Raw genomic sequence first — 5,688 nt, 5'->3', positions numbered from 1 at the left:
TTACTACAGAATAATAATACTCAAGTAGAAGTAAAAAGTAGTAATCCAAATAATTACTTGAGTAAGAGTAAAAAAGTACTTGGTGAAAAAACTACTCAAGTACTGAGTAACTGTTGAGTAACATCTGATTTGTTTTTTAATGAGCATTCAATCAGCTAGACAAAATTACAGAGAGGACAGTTTATCCTATCAATAAAATGATAAAATAAAACAAATAAGTAAAATACCATAAAATAATCTTTAGGTAAAAAAGACTTAAAAATGTCTAACTTTCGCTAAGCCAAGTTGATTTTGTTTCTATTCTAATTTTGTTGAGTGCTGAAAGGTCACCAAAGGCACATTTGTAAAATTCAGTTGTATTTGTACTGCAGTTGAAGTTGCATGCAATATGTTCACTGAGTCCCCACTTACTCATCTATGTATTTAACTCTGCTCTAAGATAAGTGAAATTGCTCTGTTTTCCTCATTTGTACTAGTTGAAATATTTTTGGTTGAGATGCTAGAAATGACATTAGTTTGTCCTTTTTAAAAAAATTGTATATTCAGTAAATATTATTGCAGGTCTTTGTACACACATCATTCATCGCAGTGACTTAATACAAACCATGAACGGGTCTCCGTACATATCTTCTTTGACACTGGGATTGCAATCTATTTTTTATATATGATTTGAATCTTTGCTTCATAAGGCTGAAGGTTCACCATTACCTCCAGCAGCAGCAGCTCCAGAATCCCAGGAGAGTCTGTTCCTATACACATACATAAAATGTTGTTGTTCATGTTTGAACACCCCCTCCCCCAACCCCCCCTTCACCCATACTCTCCTTATTATCAACAAAGACACAAGCATTGGAAAAAGTAGATGGTAGAAATCCCTGTGGTGCTGCTCATGGTGATACCTTTTCCATTTCTCACTTTCTCTGTGTTCTTTGACGAACTAGATGTCGTCATTGTGGAGAAAAAAAAACACATTGTGTTTGTTGTACTGCAGATTTGGTACAACACACAGCCCACTGGTCCATTTCCACTCATGCCTATCCTGCAGCAGCAGAACCGTGACTCTCACCTTGTTCAAAGTTTGCTTTGTTAGTCACAGTCAGTTTTGTTTTTCCATACTGAGGGTGAAAAGCTGCATCAGTGGCAGTGGCTGGTGGAATTGCTAGAGCAGCTCCTTTATCTAATATATCTACCAAAGTCTTTAGAAAATATCCGAAATATCTGAACCTTTTTTTTTTTAATTCAAAGTAATGTGTATTAATTTATAAACAAACATCTTACGTGGGTTTGTTTGTTTTTTTAATTGTTATTATGATTTAATTTCAGGGATGTTACAACATTCCAGGAAAGTCTTAAACATTCTAGACTTGACAAGAAGTCCATGGTTCTAGTCTATAAGATTCCACTCACACCACATCTTCATATTATAGTCCAACAATGAATATCTGCAGTCTCTACATGCATGGAAACTAAATGTAATGAAAATAAAATTGTGCTTTGTCAAATTCTTAAGAAGCAAACGGACCCAACTATGAACCCCAACATCAAAACTGTTAAATTAAATGCTTATGTCTCTGAGACAGGCATTCTCTGCCAAAATCCTGATCTCTCCCTACTGTAGCTGTCTCAGGCCTGGGCGGTTTTTGCTTCAAACTAAAGGTGCTTGGATCATTGAATAAAATATTATGTAAAAGACCCCAAAAGATGTGAGACAGACAAACAAAAGAAGAGAAGAGATAAAAACCGCTAAAGGTCAAATAAATAAAAGATGTTAGTGGAATACCCTGTGTTTTTTGGACATTAAGATAATTTTAAAATGATTCATGGTTTTTCTTTTTTAAGTTCAAGATGTGTATACCTGAGGTGGGGACTTTCTGAAGTGAGAAGTGTGATGATGAACTGATTCTTCACTAGCTCTATTTTCGCCTACATTTAAAGGAATCGCACAAAAGGTCAGGAGTCAGACGATTGGCAGCTGGTATTTGCCAAGTAGTCAGCCTTTTCACCCATCCTTTCCCAACCTGACACATTACAGCAAGCCAGTACTGCCATAATGTGTACAAGCAAGGAGTGGCGTATGGAGTCTGACAGACGATGCTGAGGGGTTTAAAGAATGTTGTCGTTTTACAGGAAGCACTTCCTGGCAAAGGTTTGAGTCTCAGATTACATTGTGTCGCATACAGTCTCTGGAGGAGAAAAATAAGATATTCAATGGCCAATGATTGCAGGCAGTCAAGGTGCATTATGGGGAATAATCTGTTTATTGATCAGCTTTCTTGTATGTTTCAGGTGGATTTTTTTTATTATTCCTTAAAAGTAACCGTTTAATAGGAATACAACAAATTGTACACACAGGTCCATAGAGAAAGTATTGATGCCTTTGAGCCTTTCAAGATGAAGATGCTGCTGTTGCACTACGTAGTTGTTTTGTGTAATTGAACACAAATAAATAAATAGATAGAAGTGGTTAAAGAGAAGTAACAAATAAAACATGTTTCCGTTGATGAATGATTGTAGTAGTGGATCAATAACACTTGTGTGCATTTCTCTAAAAATGCTGACTTTTTTTATGGACTTTTTAATGGGTGGCTAAAATGTTACAATATATCAGCGCACACTTCTCTCAGTGGAGGGTTCCTCACTTTTCCCATCCTAAATAATTTACAAGCCCTTTTGGCATAAATACAACCTAATATTGTGATCCTTGTTTTTGACCATGCCCTTTATGTTTCAAATGCATGTCTGTGTGTCACAGAGCCACCAACAATATAGGTGTAGCCATCGTACACTCAAGAGTCGTATGGTTTTACAATCTCAGCTGCACAGATATTCCTAAACTTTTCATTCTGCAGCAACATTTTACAATTCACAGACTCATAAAAAAAAACATTTTTTTTGTGCTTGAAAAATCATCGTGTCAATTTGTATTAAATTGCACATGGGTGGAGGATTACAATGGTCACAAGCTGTACTCCATCTCAACATATAGGAACATGCTGCAGTCTTCAGATATCATTTAAAGGTATTTAGTTCTCACATGGTAATCACTTATGGCCAACTCCACACAGAGCAGAGTAGCCCATGATGAATGATAAAAAAAATTAGATGTTAAATAATTTCTCTAGAATTTCATCAGGTGCACCATCGACCATAGCATAGACTCTGCCAGATCTCACAAGGTAGCAGATGGGATATATTTAGGATGCAGTAAAAACTGCCTACCTGCATTTAAATTTCTCAGGATGGATAAGAACACCAGATCTAAACAGGTCACGGTCTCTTCCCCGTCCGTCTTCATAATTTTGTGTTGGTCACTTTCACTTGGCAGCAGTAATGTTTGCATCCACACTCATCCATTACTGAAGTCATTCTTTATTCCCTGCCTTTTTGGTCTTCTTTGATTGGTTTCTGACACTGGAATAGCAGTGGATAGACTTGCTCCACAGCTGTGGCCACATTCTGCACGTTTGGCCCAGTCAGCGTCAGGCTACCAGTGGAGAAAACCTGAATAGTCACCTTTAGACTCTTGTTCCTGTATTTGGCAGCAGGATGGAGCTCAGGTTCGTAGCTGGCCACAGTTCGGTTGTTCCTGGCAAAGTTGTTAAGGTGCACTGCAAAGGGCATAGAACACACTGCCAGGACGTTCACCACTCTAAAGCCAGAAAAACTCACATTGAAGCCAAGTTTCTGCAAACAGCGTGCTAATCTCCGGGCTCCCACTTTTGACTCCTCCTCACTAGTTGCCCCCGTGCAGATTATTTTACCCGAGGACCAAATTGATGCCGTAATCATGGGTTTCCGAAGCTTCATCAGGACCTTCCCCATTTTCGGCTCGTAGATAACATTGTTTCCGTTCAAAGCAATGGTGCGCAGGTTGAGGCGGCAACTGGTGTTGAAGGTGGACATTACATTGGTAATGACAATATCTACAGTATGTTCATTGTTGGTATCCATTATAGATGTGTTTGCTCCAGCTACAAGTTTAGATTTTCCTTTTAAGTTCTATCATTCTATTTTTAAACGTCTTCTTCTTATTCCTGGAACATCAAAGATTACTTTCCTGTTAAAGGCTTTAAAGACAAATCTAATTCACAAGTTGTCATTTAAACAAATATAAATCAAATCATTATCAAACAGCTGTAGTTTTGAACAAAAAGTGGACCAAAAGGATGTCAACTGCTGTTGAACAAATAAGGCAGAAACTTTAAGATTAAGATAATAGTCTTCAGAGACAAGGAAAACTTCCTAAGGCAGCAACTGTGCGTTTTTTTCTTCTTAAATTCTATTTTGATTTGCTGAACCTTGGAAAATAAAAATAAATCAGCCCCAAAATCATCGAGATCATGATTTATGTTCAGTTCTTATAAAGCTAATACTTGTTTTGTGCTCGTATTGTGGTGAAAACTGACAATTCCCTAATTATAGTTGAAGGTTCACTTCCAAGCAGATGATATTGTAATATTTTATTTTAAACAATTTTCTTCTGAATCCTGGAAAACTAGAAAATTGTCAAGGCTCACCATCTCCAGATGACTGCTGGTACTGACTCCTCTGTTCATCATTAACAGTATGAACATGTATTGTCTGTTAAAATATCCCCTATTCTTCTTCTAGTCTAAAAAGAAACAAACACAAACAATTTCCCTTGTCTGTCCTCTTCAGCTTCATCTGGGAGGCCTGATCTTTCTCCTATCTTCTTTCCCTTCTGATTTTCTTCTCTGTTCCTCACAACCCGCTCATCGGCCTAAAAATATGTCAACCGACTGCGCGTCACCATCAAACACGTCATATCAGATGAACGAATGCTCTGCGACACCTAAAGCCTACGGAGAGTTGCATGCTCTCTGTGTTGCCTGTAGAACTAAATCAAACCAGCCGCCAAGTCAAGAAATATAAGCCAGTTAGAGGTGACGTTGGGTCAGCACGGTATCAGCAGAGGGAGGTGTTGATGTTGGAGTTGTTGCATAAAGAGCAAGTGAAAGAAAAAGTGTCATGGCAGCTGCCTACTGCCCTTTAACATCACCACATCAGCCTAGTAAATAAAAAGAGACAACTGTTTGGTCACATTGTGATGGCGCCCACACAAACCCTCTCTCTCTCACACACACACACACACCGTGAGTGTGTTAAATGGTTATTTGCTCTGGCTGCCTGAGCCAATAGGATTTAACCAGGCGTGGAGGTGTGGACACACTCTGAGGTTTTGACCACGATTAGACTGAGAGCTGAGAGCTGAGTTCAGGGATTACCTTGGTCTGTTTGTATGAGTGTGTGTGGGCCAGGTTTTACTCCTACTGTGGGGACCTAAATCTGTTTAACCTTTCACACGCTTCTCTTGGAGACAAAATGTTCCATTATTGTGGGTCTTCTAGCTCTTCTAGACACTCTGTTGCAGGATTAAAGTTGCTTTGAAGTCTTTTTTTTTTCTCATACATGTTCTAGAATCAGAACAGAACAGCTGTACTTCAGTGTTTGTGATATTTGTTCTATTGGACATCCAACTTTTGATATTTCCTTTTGTTCTACTTTCCAAATGGAATGTGTCTTTTGGGGTTTGAAACAGCATAAAAATGTTTTTCAAAAATGATTAAAAACAAGAGGAGTATTGGTTCGTAATGTAATTATGCAGGGTAAGGTCATAAGGGGTGGCCAGATGTGATCTCAGGATGGCCACAAAGTGGTCCATGTTGT

The 5,688-nt window shown here is 38.3% G+C and overlaps 1 pseudogene; it reads right to left on the bottom strand.

Annotated features, from left to right (window-relative positions):
- Nucleotides 1-2,790: 2,790 nt before the first annotated feature.
- Nucleotides 2,791-4,104, bottom strand: LOC103391081 (TATA box-binding protein-like protein 1 pseudogene; annotated as a pseudogene).
- Nucleotides 4,105-5,688: the final 1,584 nt, after the last annotated feature.

Source organism: Cynoglossus semilaevis, chromosome 15 (genome assembly GCF_000523025.1).
Source record: "Cynoglossus semilaevis isolate Cse_v1.0 chromosome 15, Cse_v1.0, whole genome shotgun sequence".
Lineage (NCBI taxonomy): Eukaryota > Metazoa > Chordata > Actinopteri > Pleuronectiformes > Cynoglossidae > Cynoglossus > Cynoglossus semilaevis.
The sequence above is the reverse complement of the archived record's forward strand: the minus strand, read 5'-3'. Positions and strand labels throughout refer to the sequence as shown.